The sequence below is a fragment of the Euprymna scolopes genome, chromosome 3 (assembly GCF_053919585.1).
Source record: "Euprymna scolopes isolate OS-2025 chromosome 3, ASM5391958v1, whole genome shotgun sequence".
NCBI lineage: Eukaryota > Metazoa > Mollusca > Cephalopoda > Sepiida > Sepiolidae > Euprymna > Euprymna scolopes.
In genome coordinates, this window is record NC_136484.1 from 63,891,188 (window position 1) to 63,909,795 (window position 18,608).

An 18,608-nucleotide genomic window follows, 5' to 3' on the forward strand; every position below is an offset into this window, starting at 1 on the left:
ATATATATATATATGTGTGTGTGTGTGTGTGTGTGATTATTTCATGTAATCACATAAATACAGATACAATTTTATGTTTAAATTTTCAGTATTTATTTCAACAGTGCTCAATACATAGGTAGAGCTAGGTAGTAAGTTATGAAACTATATATGCCATCTATATTTTAATAACTATATATAAACTTGATTTTAACATTACATTCAGAGTTATCAGTTAATGCCAGTATCCCCTTCATCACCGCCACCTGGCAATCTTTTAAGTAAATTATTAAGACCTACATTAAAAAGTTTTCTTAGACAATATTCATCTACCTTAAGGCTGCATCAAGTCGAAATCCTGTTCTTACATCTCATCAAACACTTAAATGCTTATTACTCTAAAAAATTTTTTTTTTTTTTTTTCAAAAATACCGTTTTTCATTTATTTTATAATTCAATTTATTAAAAAAAATACATTTCTGGATGAATAGACTCTGGAGATTCTTCGTTGGGAATGCCCAGACGGATTAATTAGACCTTGCTTAAATGAAGTTGTGACGATGACTTTACGTATCACTTATTTTGATGAGCATGCACGTTCGGAAGTGTCGGATGACGATGGATGGATATCTTGGCATTCGGCTTCATATGTTATCGTCTCCGCCTTTCCTCCTATTTGGAAGTGTTTTTTGAATGACTGCACGAATATGAAACCTTAGAATGTCTACAAAACCCTGCTTGGTGCCATATTAAACAGATGCCTGCAAGTCATTCGGTAAAATACTTACTATCGTATATGTAAATCTATTTCTCACGATCTATGTATCCATTTAATTGTATCCATATCTCCCTCCTCCTTTCTATGTCGCTATTCCTGTATCTACTCCCCATTAATTTTCTATGTTTGTTTCGCCGTTACTTTCTTTCGCCGTTACTTTCTTTCGCCGTTACATTCTTTCGCCGTTACATTCTTTCGCCGTTACATTCTTTCGCCGTTACATTGTTTTGCTGTTACATTGTTTTGCTGTTACATTGTTTCGCCGTTACATTGTTTCGCCGTTACATTGTTTTGCCGTTACATTGTTTTGCCGTTACATTGTTTTGCCGTTACATTCTTTCGCCGTTACATTGTTTCGCCGTTACATTGTTTCTCCGTTACATTGTTTCGCCGTTACATTGTTTTGCCGTTACATTCTTTCGCCGTTACATTCTTTCGCCGTCCCTTTGTTTTTTTTGTTTTTTTTTTACTCACGTGCACCTCAAACAAGACATATCGCTACTTGGACGCAAGGAGTTACTATTTGGGGCCATTCCTAGGAAAGATTAACAAGATGCTGATTTACATTACATTTAAACTTTTGCATATCAGGGAATTCCAAAGTCTAGTTGTTCGAAGAAACTATTAGAGTAGAAGGCTTTCTGGCATTTAGGGACCTCAGCAGTGAATTGGCAAGATTTTGTTGCTAAGCAGGTTTGTCGGGATTATATACGTCGCGGGGCACAAGTGCAATGAGTTCATCAGTTCAGAGCACATTCCAAAAAAATATTTATAAAACACAGAGATGCAACATTGCAGCGATTGGACAGAGGTTGGAGCTTAGTTGGCAAAGTGGGACCTGTTAGATAGAAAACTATTTTTTGGACCTTATCCAAGAGGGAGAGGCTAGTGGTAGATGCACCAGCCCAGATGTGGCAACAATACTCCATGCATGGGCAAATGGTGACCTTGTTTTTTGTGTCTTTGTTTGTCCGTTGCTATCTTTTCTCTTCTTTCTGACAATCATTTTTCCTGTTGGTTTTCATGCTTTTCCATTTTTTTTTTCTTTTCCAGTTTTTGGATTTTGTGTGAAGCCTTCATATGTCTTTAATAAACTTTTCATTTTTCTTTCTTTGATGAGTCCAGCACAAAATTTCGATTATTACAATTGTGTTATTACATAGAGCAAACTTATTAAGGTTTTGCTAACAAGCAAGCGTCCAACATGTTATTAGGATCAGATTAAATGTATTTTGATGAACATTTTATCACATATCATCGATTTGGAAATGACTCCCTTTCTTTTTACTTAAATATAACTCTTGCTCTCTTTCTTTCTCTCTCTTTCTTTCTCTCTCTTTCGCTCTCTCTCCCTCCCTATTTCCTCTGTCTCTCTGTCCACTCTGTCTCCCTCTCTCTCCACTCTCTCACCCTGCCTGGGTCCTGGATATGACCTTAGACTATATCCGATAGTGAGGCCCCAGCTTGCGGGCTTTGGGGAGTGTGGAGCCACCCTTTAATTGTTATTGCTCCACGGTCCACTCTGACTGGGAGTGGTAGTACCTGCTAGGGTCCCAACTGTGCGTTAAATAGAAACCGACTTAAAAGAAAACAAATATATTCCATTAATTTTTTTTTTTCTTCAGAATCACTGGATTTGGCATTAAATAACCTGAAAAGGGTTGATATGCCGTAAAACAAAAACAACCAACCAACCAATGACTCTGCTTGACTTTCTCTGTCTTAGTGTCTTTCTCCAATGTATCTCTCTCTACCTTTCTCTCTCTGCCTCTTTACTCTTTCTACCTCTCTATTTTCTACCTGTCCACTTCCATTTCTTCCCCTCTCTTTACCTTTCTCTGTTGCTTTACACCTCCGCTTTCTCTCTACTCTTTTTCATATCCACACATTTAATTCCCTTTCTTTTATCCAAGTTCTTACATAATTTTTGTGTATTCGAAGAAACTATTTTTTGTAAAAAGAAGACTGTTAGAAACCTAAAGAAAAAAAAAATCCTTCTCTTTCTTTCTTTAAAAGATGGATGAAATGAAGAATGCGAAAAATATATTCATCAAAATTTTTCATAAATTTCATTAGATGATACTTTATAAAATTTCTTTTCGCTTGAGATAGCATTAAAAAAACTGAAAAATCCAGCCTAACTCGTAGTGGAGCCTTTTTCCCCGACTAAAAGTCTAAAATATTTCAAACAAAATTTCAAACATCACATCAAATTAATTGTTGCTAAAGGTTTTAAAGGAAGAAAGAATTCAAGTTTTTTCTGCCCAAATATTTTACAATTTTCTTTTCATAAATACGCATTACCCAATGGAAGAATTTTTTTTTTAATGTAGAAGAAAATATTAAAACTAACCTAAAAGTCTCGTTTTATCCGTTTTGGTTTTCTTCAAGCATAGTCCCCCGATGTTTGCTGCGGGCCTGTTAGACGAAAATCAAACATCATAAAAAAGTATCATCAAAAAGATTTCTTACTTACTATTATGACTTCTTGAAATTGAAAGAAAACAATTTTGGGATTATTTTGTATTGGATACGTTCTTTTATGATCTTTGATTTTAGTCTAACAAGCCTGTAGCAAGCATCGAGCGGTTTTGCTTAAAGAGAGGCAGTGTTTTATTTTTTTGTTTACACCAGCAGATGTTGATGCTTTATCTAAGAATCCTAATTAATAATTTTAATGACAGATTTGATGTAAGTATGTTCAATACTTTTGGAGCTTATAAGCATTATTATTAGTAGTAGTAATATTTTAAAGTTTTATAGTGGCATGAAACGATTGACTTTGTCTTAAAAGTGGAATGAAATAAAGCATAGGGCTCATAGCTTGTTTTCCACTAATCTACCATGTTAGTAAGCTTTAACAGTTGCATAGGTGAGAGACTACACCGGAAAAATATCGGATTACTGCACACACATAAATTCGGGATCCAGGCAAAGCCAGATGTTAAATCCGATTGTTGAGTGGTGACGTAAACTCTACAAACAAACAATGGAACGGCCTATATTTTTACCTAAAATTGAATGTAAGCCATAGACGGGAGCTTCTAACGTGACCAATGAAAATTCCGGTCAAGGGATACGATTTGATGTCAATATAAGACATAAGAAAACAAAGATGCAAGGCAGTCAGAGAGAGAGTAAGAGAGAGAGAGACAGTAGTTACGTAGTGACACTTTTACCATCGGCCCGACCAGCTGACCGACACTATACCACCAAACCCATATGCCGACTGATCTCTCTCTTTTCATATGCCATCAGTTGAAATGTAAATAAACTTTGTTGACTTCACAAACTGTCTCATTTCTAAAATCACAGCTAGCAATGTGTATATACTGCGGCATGCATTTGATAAAAGTACAACTAATAAATTATATAGACGGACTATACAACCTAATTACATAATATTAAAAGCATTTAATTTTAATATATATATATTCTTTTTCCTGAGTACAAATTATATTTGTTATGGGATCTTTGTGGATTAGACACTTTGCAAAATGTAATGCATATTTTATCAGGGCTGATACTTTATCACACATTTTACTGTGAGATCACAAAATCCTAAATGTAAAACTAAGCTGCAAGTTTTATCAGCCACCTGAAACCACAGAAATGCACTTCCTTTCTAAGTATTGTTTTAGAAAAAAATTTCTACATCCATTCATAAGAGGTTTTCAAAGTTATCTTAAATGTGTAAGCAACATTTAAGGAACAGAAAGCTATCTATCTATCTATATATATATATATATATATATATATATAATATAATATAAAGCTGAATGTGTGTGTCTGATCATGAATAGGCTCCTATATGATTGACTATTTAAAAAAACTGATCACACATAATGATAGAAGATGTATTGAGACACAGAGATGGGTATGTTTGATCTGGCAGAACGGTGGTTCATTAAAATTGTGGGATCTGCATTCGCGCCTGGTCCACAAAGTATGGAAATAAAAAATGTAAAAATTAAAAAAAAACGTTTACAAGTGTTTTTGATATATATGTACATAAGAATACTTTGATAAGTATGTTTTAACTTAAATAGGGATGGTATAATAAAATTGTGGGGGTCTACGTTCACGCCTGGCCTCCATAGAATGGAAATAGGCACACACTTTAATAAAGACTTTTCATATCTATCTGCGTAAGTATACTTTGATAATTATGTTTCAGTTTGAAGAAATATGGTATAATAAAATTATGGGGTGTTCGTTCGCACCTGACCTCCATAGAATGGAAATATGTTACAAAGTTTAACAAGGTTTTTTAATATAGATCCACAGAATATTGTGATAAGTGTTTCAGTGTGAACAGGTATGGTATAATAAATTATGGGGTTTATCTATTTTATTTTTACTTTCATCATATTTTGTTTTGGTTTTGATACCCCCAAATTCGAAGCTATCTCTTTACAACCCTTCCTTTTCATGACCTATCATACTTTCATAAATCAGAGTCCATTTTCTGTAGGCTGTTTTTGAGCCCAGTCAACGACGGGTACTTTTGGTAGTGTGTGTAATATATATATATATATATATATATATATATATATATATATATATAATGTGTGTGTGTGTGAGCATATATACTTCAGAAAACGATCATCTTATTTAGCATAAATAAGTATGCTTAGGATTCATTTTACTTTTTTTTTTGCTGTCTTTAGAGAAGCCTTTCATAAAACTAAAAAGCTTTATAACATACTTTTAGAAGCGTACATACTTGTAAAGAAAAATTAAAAAATAAAACTACGAGGAGTGTTCCAAAATTAATGTCTCTTATTTGTTATTCTGCCCGAATAGATAAGAAAGGATTGAAAATTTCATTGTTATGAAGACTAAACTTATGCATTCATTGTGTCCCTAACATAGGTAAAAAAATGCATCATTCTGGACATAGCCCAAATGAGCTTGCTTTTGGATCCAACATAAATACACTGTCAGTTTTGATAGACCAATTACCCACATTAGACGCTTTAACAACCAGTGATATGGTTAGAATAAATTTAAATGCCTTACATTCTGCGAGAAAAAGGTTAATGGAGACTGAATCAAATGCAAAAATTCGGAGAGCACAGCCATTTAATATAAGCCATGATGAACGATTTGTGACAAGGGACAGCGTTTACTATAGAAGATAAAGCTATGCAGTATTTTTGGATAAAGAGGGTCAATGTGTATTGATCTGGCGTGGAGGAGCATTCTACAGGATGTATCCATGTCACTTGATGAAGTTAAACAAGGACCTTGGAAGGCCAAGAATAAAGAAAATACAATTCCCTTAAATAAGATGAATGAAGTCTTGGAAGTTGAAGATCAACATGGTGAAAATTCCAATAGTAACAGGGAGGAACTAAAAGACAATACTACAAGGCCGAGTAATGAGAAAATAGTGGAATATAAAATTATTGGGCGTAATGTGTGGAAAAAGGAAAGATTATGAGTACACAACCAAAATCAACTGGAAATTATGGCCATTGGCGGAATATAGAACCAGCTGCATAAAATGAATGTCCAGTGTGTATCAATTGGAATAAGGTTGATCACTGGCGAGAACTTCCCCAAGTAACAGAAGGAGATGATGAAGAACATTTCTTCACAACTGAACAAGAACAAGCAGAAGATGTGATTGATGCAAAGGAGAAATAAATAAAAAGCAATAAACCTCATGCAGTGTATGAATGTGTCCCTAACATAAATCAAAAATACATATCAACAAGATGGGTGATAACATTCATGACCTGAAAGCTTCATCTCTCTATTGCAGATATTGACAGTAAGACACGAAGAAAGCAACCTCTGTCATGGACGTGCGTCAGAAGCAGAGATACGTCATCGAATTCCCAGCACAAGTACATTGAGAATGATGTAAAAAAATAAATAAATTCTAGAGTGCAAAGGGTCGCTCGTTTTAATCGTACCACTCCCCTCTTCATAGCCCTTCAGCAGCCTGTACTTTTGTACCTTATTTACAATCACAATAGAAAAAAAAGCTTTATAATCAAGCTTCAGAAAACATTGTATCCTTGTATTTCTATTAGTCATCTATAGATTCCAAACTTACTTGACAAAATTGCGCCAGATACAGTATGAAGCACCTTGAGAGGTTGAGTATGTCACATAGGTGCTGTTGCTATTTTGACAGAAGCGACAGATTTTCACGAGATCAATATCGTTTGGAAGCTCGACCCTTTGAACGACAAATATCAAAAAATTGGCTAAAAACATTAATTCCTTCACCCTACACTGGGCACTTTTCTATAGGCAGGGGTCGATATTTTTCACAGATATTTTCGAAAGTCATCCTCTCTTTGCGATTGACTAGTTTTAATTTAAACATTCTTCTTCCGGTTTGGCGATGGGTGCAACAGCAAAGACGTCATATTTGTTTTTTTTTTTTTTTTTTTTTCTTTTCCTCCTTCACGATATGGGTTCGAGCCTGCCTGCCTACTACCACTTTTTTTTCTTTTTCGCTCAACACACACTTCCAAACACCCGGGCAACGTCGGACACCTAGGCTAGTTTTAACATAATCTGACTAAGACATTGGGAATTTTTTTTTTAAAAATGCAAAATTCAAATAATCTTTATTTATGAAAAATAATGTCTTTTAAATGTTGCCCATTTTCAGCTTTGCATATTTGTGCTCTTTCCAAAACATTATTCATGACAGATTGCAGAATCTCTGGATTGCAATTTAACTCCCTTATTTCGTTCTTGATGTTTTCCTTCAATTCTTGCAGAGTTTGGGGTTTGTTAACATAGACTGTTTTTTTTTTTTTTTTTTTTTTTTTTTTAAGATATCCCCACAAGAAAAAGTTGGAGCTAATCAAGTCTGGGGAACGTGGTGGCCATTTGACATTGCCACAGTGAGAGATAATGTCGTCAAAGCATTGCCTAATTTTGGTAAAATAATTTCACAAGTTTCGTACGTTGGTCAATGTGATACTTACCCAAAATTAATTTCCAAAATATCTGTAAAATATCTGATATACATACAGACAAAAATCATTTATGGTAAAATGACAAAGATTTTCAACTGTTCAGTCACTATTTGGACAACCTGTACTAACAACAAACATTTATAGGCACTAAAACCATTGAGACATTTTACCAAATTTAGTTAAAATAAACTTTAGTTTTACTAATGTGTTGTAAGGAGTAAACCTGTTAGACTGTTATTATTTTATTGGACATGAGCTGAAAACCTGGGGATACCAAGTTCGAATCCAGTTTGTTCCCCAGAAACACTTTCATCAAATCCACACTTGTGTCTAACTTCTCTTGGAGAGGAGGTAAATAAATATTACTACTACTAATAATAGCAATAATACATGCTTATCCTCTCCAAAGATATAGGGGAGATCGTACAGCGTTTAGCATGAAGGACCCTGAAGGTGCCTAGTGTATTATAGGTGATTCAGAGTTAAAATTCTGTTCAAGTTGAGTGTGATATGAAAAGTGTCATCAACCGTTGCAGTTTTGGGTTATAGTTAGCTAATGTACTTTCTAAGTTCCAGGGTAGCGGTACCGGAGGCAGTGACAAGGCAAATCAGTTTCTTCGCTTTTTCTTCTCCCCTGCATATATCGCCTCTGCGCATGCACTCTTTTTTATTGCATTTTTCCGATCTTTGTTTTATTTAATGAAAAGTTTTTTTTTGTTTTTTTGGGGTTTTTTTTCGATCTTATTTTAATCAAGAATGATTAAAATTAGTTTTATTTTTGAAGAATTATTGAAAACATTTTTTGAAAAGCTTTTTAAACTATTTTGGGAATATTATATATTGGATACTTTTTTATGTTTGAAATTTTGTTATTTTGATTTCAATGATTTTATTTTTATACTTTTATAAATATACTAGTAGGTCGCCCGACATTGCCCGGTTGTAAAATATGCTTAAATGGTATATTTTGATTAATGCAGATTTCGTATTCATTATATTAAACCCAAATTATTGTAATGATTTAAAAAGTTAAAAAAAAAAAAATGACTCGTGCGTCACCACTGAGAATCTAAACCAAAGCGTTTAGCTAACGATTTACTTATTCCTTTGACATTAATGCCTGAGCTATAAAGACATATCTGCTGCAAGGCTAAAAATTAAGACATGAACCAATAGCTAATAATGTATACTCGTAATGCCGTCATTTGACCTTCACCTAGCAAATTCCATTTTTTTAATTTTCATACTTTTGCACCAATTTTCTTCAGCTAAAAATATAGTTTTGCGTGGGTTCGAATACCCTATATATTAAGTTTTATTTCTGTAAATTAAAAACTGACACGTTTGGTAGGCAAAAAATTTTAAACAAGATATATATATATATATATATAGAGAGAGAGAGAGAGAGAGGTTTGTGTTTACTATAAACTTTTTATGCAAATATAAATCATGTAGAATATCTGCATGAATATAATTACGTAATAGTTAACCAAAGATGATCATCCCGTAAGAAGACCAAAAAAAACTCATAAGGAATTAATTAAAATAAACGTTTAAAAAATTATGCAAATTAGCTAGATCTTTTGCTAGTGAATGCAATTCCACAACACATATATAACAAAGTTGTACTTTTTAAATAAATAGAAAAAAGGTTTTTTATATGACTATCAATGCACAAAAATATAGTAGTGTAAATATTTATTATATAAATTCAAATATAAACAACTTGTTTTTAAAATTAAAAAATTTCAAATAAAAACTTATTAATTTTATTTATTTATTGCGGACTATTATCCTCATCATTTCTTAGTTGTTTCATGACGTTTCAGCCAACTATTCGCCAGGTGGTAATCGCGACTGATAGGAACTCTGAATCTCCTGACTGCATTCACTGTAATCACTGCCTTCTGTAGTTGTTGTCTCACCACGTTTTGCCCAAGTAATCCTCTGGCCGGCTTTGGGTAGAATTGAAACCGCTATCTTCAGACAATTCTTACTTGGAACTGTAGATTCAATGTCTCTATTAACTGCGCCATGGGCCCGGAAGGGCGATCAAGGTTGAATCTTTTTTGATCTTATAAATTCATGTTTATTTATTATCTGAATTATCTGATCTTCTATAGTCGGGTCTGTACCGAATGATATATATTATTTAATTGGAATTCATTATTAAGATGAGTATTATTTATTAATTTTATTTATTTTTTGCAGACAATTATCCTCATTTTTTCTTAGTTGTTTCACAATGTTTCTGCCAACTATTCCTCTAGTCTTCGTCAGGTGATAACCGCGACGGATTGGAACTCTGAATCTTCAGACTGCATTCACTGCAATTACTGCCTTCCGTAATTGTTGTCGTCTCACCACGTTTTGGTCAAGTAAGTTTCTGGCCAGCTTTGGGTAGGATTGAAACCGCTCTCTTCAGACAATTCTCACTTGGAACCGTAGAAAAGATGAGGATAATAGTCCGCAATAAACAAATAAAATTAATAAATAATACTCGTCTCAATGAATTCCAATTTAAAAAAATGTCAAAACTTTTTTTTCATTTTGATATTAAAAGTGCAAATAAAGACTAATTATGTTATTTTTATCTACATAATTTTGTTAATTTTTATTGTTGACTTTTCAAAAGTGTTCTATTCTTACATTTTATTTTGATAAATTGCTTCACAATAGAAATACTGAAGGACAATAACAGTAAAGGAACTGATTTGACTTGTTACCACTTCCGGTAGCTCTACACCGGAAGTTAGAAAGTACATTAGCTGACTATAACCTATTTTTTTTTAAAAGTGCAATAGTTTATAAAAACGTTTATGTCGAACTACATACGATTGCTTGTGTTATGCTACGAATGCATCTTCTTTATTTAAAAAAATCAAATGTCAAAATAATCAACGAATCTAAGTGTATGAAATGCATCAACGTACACAAATAACCATCGTCAGCTGACACGTCTTTTACAAATTGATTTTCAAACTAGCCTATCGCTGCTAGGTCTGTATTTATCCCTCTTTCTTAAGAATCAACCCTTACCACTTACCAATTTTCTGTCTTTTTACTGTCCTTGCTATCTCAACCGTTCTGCATGAACTAACCAAAGAATTTTCCTCCATTCTTTCAATATGACCATACCAATGAAGACTCCTTTTCTGAACACGTCTCCTATACAGTCCATGTTTAGTCTTCCTATTTAAGACTTTAAGATTTTCATTTCACATCCATCATATCATTATCATATCATTTCTCTGCAAGTAACACATATTTTCAACCCTAACTGGTTATGCTTCACATTCTTGCATAATCATATGGTGTACAGATGGTTAATAGATTGATAGTGGTAATACTTTGTTAGTAATAGCAGAAGTTCCTTAAAGGAAGAAATCTAACTCCCAATACAATCTTCTTCCTGTATAAGAGCCAGATACGTCGTGAAATGGAATACTGTTGCCAGATCTGATAGGGAGTTGCTCGGAGCACTCTATCCTGCTTTGACAGAGTTCACAATAGGCTTTGAAACCTAGTAAGTAATGCTCTTTCTCTTTTCTGCAACCTTTCACATAGAAGAGAAGTTGTGAGTCTCCCTGTTCTATCGTTATTTTCATGGCAAGCGCACGGTTGAGCTTTAATCTATGGTCCTCCTTGCCATATTTTCACAAAAACACTCGTCTGGCTACAACAATTTTCCCACTCTCTATCTGTGCTTAAATCTAAATGCAAATTCTATGAACAAAGCTGCTTTCCTAGAACTGCTCGCCTGTGGAACTCTGTTCTGCTGGTCTGTTTCTCAACTAACTCAAATATGGTCGTCTTCAAGTCCAATGTAAGCAAATTCTACCCCATTTCCACCACTATTACTACGCTGTTGTCCTGGTGACCACCGTACACTCATTAACCCTTGTCATGGAGTGGTCTTTGGGTCTTGATAAGTAGATATTCCTTTGTAAAAAAAAAAAAAACTCTTGCAATCACACACTGTTTCTTCTGTTTCAACGGTATCACCAAACAACGTCAATAATCTTGCCAATCAATTTCTACATTTCTAAGTTCTTATCCATCTTAACCCTCATTTTCTTTTTTTTTATTCATATTCATTGCAAGCACGGCACAGATGTAAGCGGTTACTGTGAATTAGCTACCATGCCTAAATGATCTCTCCAAGAAGGGATATCTGTAAGATGTCTCTTCACTGTTCATAATGCCTGAACTATTAGATTGGAGACGTTTTTCTTTTTGTATCCAGTCGATAAAAACTAGTGGTTAAGGCACCGGCATGTGGCAGTGATATCGTATTCATGGGCGAATGGTTATTTTTTTTTTGTCAGGTGTGAGTATTTCTCTAGCGGAGCAGAGGAAGCCCACCTTCTTTGCGACAGGCTTGGCAATTTCTTCTTCGTATTTGTTATAATTCATATTACCTCGGCTTATTAGATCAAGGAGTTTGAATAATGAACTCTCACCTAGTGTGATTATCCATGGCAATAGATGTCTGGATATTATATTAAAAAAGGGATATTTAAAAACATATTAAATGAATTGTATACCTGAAGGATATTATATTTAAAAAAAGCATATTTAAAAGGATATTATATTTAAAAAAGCATATTTAAAAGGATATTATATTTAAAAAAAGCATATTTGAAAGGATATTATATTTTTAAAAAAGCATATTTGAAAGGATATTATATTTAAAAAAAGCATATTTAAAAGGATATATTTAAAAAAAAGCATATTTAAAAGGATATTATATTAAACAAGCATATTTAAAAGGATATATTAAGAAAGTGTATTTAAAAGGAAATTATATTAAAAACAAAAAGCATTTTTAAAAGGATATTATATTTTAAAAAAAAAAGCATTTTTAAAAGGATATTATATTTGAAAAAAAATATTTTTAAAAGGATATTATATTTGGAAAAAAAGCATTTTTAAAAGGATATTATATTTTAAAAAAAGCATTTTTAAAAGGATATTATATTTAAAAAAAAGCATTTTTAAAAGGATATTATTTTTAAAAAAAAGCATTTTTAAAAGGATATTATATTTTTAAAAAAAGCATTTTTAAAAGGATATTATATTTTAAAAAAAGCATTTTTAAAAGGATATTATTTTAAAAAAAAAGCATTTTTAAAAGGATATTATATTTAAAAAGCATATTTAAAAACATTAAATGAATCGTATACATGAAGGACATCGGTCGATATGTAGTAGAAATATAAATATCAAATTCAATGAGAAAAACAGTTTTTACTATTTTTTTTTATTACATTACAATTTTCATCTCGCATATTCTCGTCTAGCTCCCTTGGATTATCACTTATTTCAGAGATTACAAAACCACTTAGATGGCCTTAGGTTAACAACACGAGAAAAGATTTAACATAAGTTAGATTCATATTTTACATGAATTTTACAAACGAGACATAAGATTGTTGAAATATGGAATCAAGTTAGAACAAAAATCGTTATTGCTATGGATAAAGATTTTCAAAAGCAGTTTTTCATTTCAAGATGACCTTCCGGGTTCCTGCTATGTCAACTGTACTGACATGCAGAAGTTCAAATGTAATGTAAACAGACATCTTGTTGCTCAACTCCTTACATAGTATCCCTGCAACTTATGTCCCTGAGAGTAGCCCCGTACATTAAAGTGGCACTGTGCTTTGTTTGGGGGTGAAAATGTAATTTAAAAATTTTTTTAAATCAACAAAAACTTGTGCACCAATCGAATAAAAATTATAATTCAAGTTTGATTGTTTATATTTTAATTCATATAATCATATATAGATATATAGATATATGTGTGTGTGTATATATATATAGAGAGAGAGAGAGCGACAGACAGCAAAACAATCGTGTGCGTTTTTGTATGTCCAGCAAAGGCTTTTTTCGCGGAGGTTCTTGGGGGGAAGTACTATATTTTAGAACTTTTTATATACTCCCTAGATTGTAATATCTAAGATTTGCGAACAGTCATCGTCTCTACATTTATTTTGAGCGTGTTTTTTAAAAAAAACCTGGTTTCCAGTGTTTGTTTGTCTTTTTCGTATAAATAAAGCGAAACTGAATGCAATCAAATCAGCTCGCTGGCCTTCGTGGCCGGTACGTCTTGAAGCCAATCAGTTTTGATCAATGTGGAGAATACCCGTCATATTAGACAATTGCTATTCATTTGAGAGCTCTGCCAACATCGTGGGACAACAAATAAGTGAAACAGTGGAAAGCTGAACTGGCCTTCAGCCAACGTTTATTTCTGCACCTGCGTATTCACTTAGCAAGTCAACTTTTTGATTGACATTGCTAAATTTGAATGCTTTTCACTTCCTATGGCCTCGTAACGTAGCGGTAAGATGTCACGTTTTCTTTTACTTTCTTTCCTGCATTCACGTCACCGTGTTCGAGCCTGCCTGACTACTAACACTTTTTTTTTCTTTTACACCTCCAAACACCAATGTCGGTACCCCCACTAGTCAAATATAGAAAGTAAAACTTACTTTTTGCCACTTTTTTTTTACTCTTTTTCACCCCAAACACTTGGAACGTAGATAACTACTATTTAGGATTATGTCTAACATGAGACTATGAGGAATTATGCAGGAAGATGTTTGTTCACATTACATTTAAACTTTTGTAAGTTACTACAGTTACGGAAGCAAGAAAAAGTGAAGGAATTCAAAAGTCTAAGTGTCCAAGACTAAAAACTATTAGAGTAGAAGGCTTTCTGGCATCTAGGGACCTCAATAGTGAAGGGATGGGATTTTGCTGCTTGCCTGGTTAGTCGTCAGAATATACAGAGGGGACGCAAATGCTATGAGTTCATCAGAGCACATTCCATTAAAGTACTTGTAAAACAGTTATAGAGATTCCACATTGCAGTGATGGGACTGAGGTTGGAACTTGGTTGATGACGTGGCACCTATTAAATTTGAAACTCTTTGTTGGATCCTGTCTAAGAGTGAGGATTAGTGGCAGATACACTAGCTCAGATGTGGCTCCAATACTCATTAAATGGATGAATTGTGGCTCTTAAGGGTATAGGATGCTTTTTGGTATGAGTGGGTCTCTAACGTGGTAGAGAGAGCCCACTTTCTTTGTGCAGCCTTGGCAATATCCTGAATACATTTTTTCTAATTCATGTGGATGTTAAGCTGAGTAGTTTGAAGGATGAGCTCTCAGCTAGTGTACTATATATCATGGCAATCGGTGGTTGAGAATGATTTTTTTTAATTGTTTAGTTGATTTTTTTTTTGTTTTTTTATAATAATTTTTGAGCCACGTTGGGTATTTTTGCTAGTTTTATAAAATCCCAACTTGGAAGTGAGGTTCGGGTGTTTGCACGTATATATTCAAGGAAGCGAAGAGTTCCATCTCTATAAGAACAATTCTTATCTTCATCCATACGAGTTGAAAATCTAATTTCTGAATATAATCAGTTATTAAAAGATAATAATCACTGATGCAAAAAGAAAAATGGATGTAAAACATTTCTTTATACAAAAGGATACAAGAAAAAAAAAAGGAATCAAAAGGAGACGAAAGGTAATAAGATATGAGAAATACAAAAACAGAACATGTAAAAAAAAAAAAAATTGAAAAACATTCCTTAAAGAAGCTTGTCGCTTGATAAAATGAACGAAAATCCTTGAGTGTTTCTTATTTTCTTTTTGTTTTGTTGCTTTAATATTTTTTTTTACTGATAAATAATTTTTAATATAGACACTTTTTATTGTTTTTATTTTGAGATATGGATGTTGGAAAGAAAATGGATATTAAAGCAAGTTTTTATGTTTATTTGTATGTATAGAAAAAAAACATAATCACAAACAAGATTATTCAAAATAATATGCACACACATCGGATTATATATATATATATATATATATATATATATATATATATATATATATATGTGTGTGTGTAATAAATATATATAAGCATTTATATGTTATGTATTTAGATATGTACGTTTCTGAACAAATTTAGTAGATCACCGTGAAATGTAACGTTTATTTCCTAAACAGCCTTGGGAATTAATAAATTTCCAAGTAGTTGTCAATGGACAGTAGTCCCAAACTCAATCTATCAACACTGACGTGTCTCAAGGATCCATCCTGGGCCCAACTCTCTTCTTTGTCTTCATCAATGATCTCCCAAATCACCCACTACCACTTGTGGTAACACTTCAAAGGCAAACAATGAATAAGACCTCTCTAAGTCTCTATACTCTGACCTTCAGTCAGTGTTGCAATGGAGCAAAAGGTAGCTGGTTTATTTTAATGTATCAAAAGCCAAGCTTCTGTTTTTCCACCATAAACACTCTAATCCCTACTTGGCCCTAATTGATATAAATGGCTCTCGTCTCAAAAAGCTCCTTGCTTTGGCAAGTTTCTAGGCCTGATTTTCAATCCTGGTCTGAAATTGAAGACTTATATCAAATCTGTCGCCAAAATCGTTGAAGAAATGGTTGTCATTCTAGTGTGCCAGAAGCTATCTCACTCCCAACTTAATCCTCTACCTGTATAAGAGTCATGTACATCTTAAAATGAAGTACTGTTGCCACATCTGGGAGAGAACTGCTCGAAGTTTCCTATCCTGCCTTGACTGTGTCCAAAACCGGCTACAAAACCTAGTAGGAAATGCCCTTTTCTCTTCTCTCCAACCCCTTTTCCACAGCTTGTTTCTATGCTATCGTTATTTTAATGGTAAGTACTCATCTAAACATGAATCTATGATCCCATGCTGCCAGACTTCACAAAAAATACTCGTCTACCTATAACCACTATCAACAATATCCCTTAGTCCTTATCTGTGTCTCAATCAAAATGCAAATTCCATGAACAAAATTTCTTTTCTAGAACTGCCCGCCTATGGAACTCTGTTCTGCTGGCTTGCTTTCTAGCTGACCACAATATGGTCGTCTTCAAGTCCAGTGTAAACAAGTTCTTGTTAAGTCGTCCCCTTAAATAATCAAATTCTACCTAATTCCCACCACAAACGTTTACTACACTGTTGTGCCGGCGACCTCTGTACACTCATTAATCCCAGTCTCGTGTGGCCTTTGGGCCTCTATAAATAGTGGCTCCCTTGTAAAACAAAAGTCATTTCATGCATCTGTAATTATAAATACACAAGTAATGAAAAGATATAAGTTTTTTCATATTGTTGGCAAGTATATGGGGTCAGTTGAGACTTGTTATTACTAAATGTACCAAAAAAGAAGCAGGACCCAAAGGTTAACTGAAGATGGTGTTGGAAAATTTTAGAATTTAACTATAGATAAAGAGCACTGCTAGTGTTCAAACAAAGAGAAATACTTCTAGATCAGTGTCTGGGGAGGACTACATAATAACTATAAGCGAATTACTGAAACAACAGGTCTTAACACAAAAAAATTATTTGGAAGCCATTACTGAGCCTTGCAAGTATCCAGAAACATATGAAATTTACTTATAGACCATTGACTGGAAGAAGGTACTATTGACAAATAAGAACAATTTTTGACCTTTCGGTCAGCATCTTCACAGAAAATCTGAAGAATGTTTTGACTCCAGATTTATTATATCCAGAGTTAAATACAGTGTATATTCTATTAAGTTATAAAGTTCAATTCATGGAAATATCATTGGTAAATTAGTGGAAATGGGCAATTTCTTGAACAACACTATCCATAATAGCGTATTAGTAAATCATGAAATTCACCCCAGACTGAATTTTATTATGTGATGATTCATGTAAAGATCGTATAATGATCTAAGCACGCTTCAAAGCTGTTCTTAGACTGTTTGCATCAAGACTCTGTCACTATTGACAAAATAACCAACAAAATTAATATGTACAAATTTATGAATGCAAAAATGTCCAGTAATTCTGACAAGATTCCATAATATAACGGTAAGGGTGTCAGATTGCAATAACTATGATCTCCGTTTCGAATCTCATTTATGCAGTCTAGTTTTTATTTATTTAGTCTAGTTTATTATATATAGTTATCCTAGAGGTTTTTCTATGCATACAGTTTGTTGCCATTTCGCTCCTACAGTTCAGTAAGTTATTTTAGGATCTTTGAAATTTTAAATTGCTAGCTTTACATTAAAAAATAATTTAAATGTTTTGTCTAAATATTTGTATGTACTGGCCGGCCATAATATTTACGACTATAACCTTGGCGAGTGTCCGCTTTCTTGAGATTTCAGTCATGGTTCACTAGTGAAGTTTTGAAATGGTGGTGGTTGTTATTCAATATGTGTTATGGTTTTGTAAAATCAGAGAGGTTTCTCCTACATTATATATAAACATCTGTACGAAAATGCACATTCTCTAACGTTGGCCAAACATTAATCAAAGGGAGATAAATCAAAATCTTTCTATGTCACAGCATTACAGTTATTTACGCTTGGTAAGTAAACTAGTAGTCAAACGTTATCAATAGGGCCATGACAACAGCATATTCTTATCATTGTTTTGACTCTCGGGTATATATCTGACACAGTTAATAAACCGAGAACCACATCACTCTATCTAAAAGCATATAAGATATCAACGGATACACACTCGAGAGTCAAAACAATGAAAAGAATATGCTGTTGTCCTAGCCCTACTTAGCTCAGAAAGCTTGTGAATTTGGTCTCATATCCACACTTACCTTCAATGGCATACTACTGTGAATACGAGCAACAGTAGGACAACAATTTGAAGCCTTATATTAGTATTTAAAAAAAAAAAAGCAAACAGTGTGACATTGTTTTTGTTACAGACAGCTATCGTATGTGTATGTTAATAAAGATGTAAATGGACACTTAACTAATTTCATGCTGGCATGTCCATTGTTTAACAATTCCGATCATGCAATGGAGATTGGAAAAATGCCAAGGAGTTGATGAGATTTTTTTTTAACGAGAAGT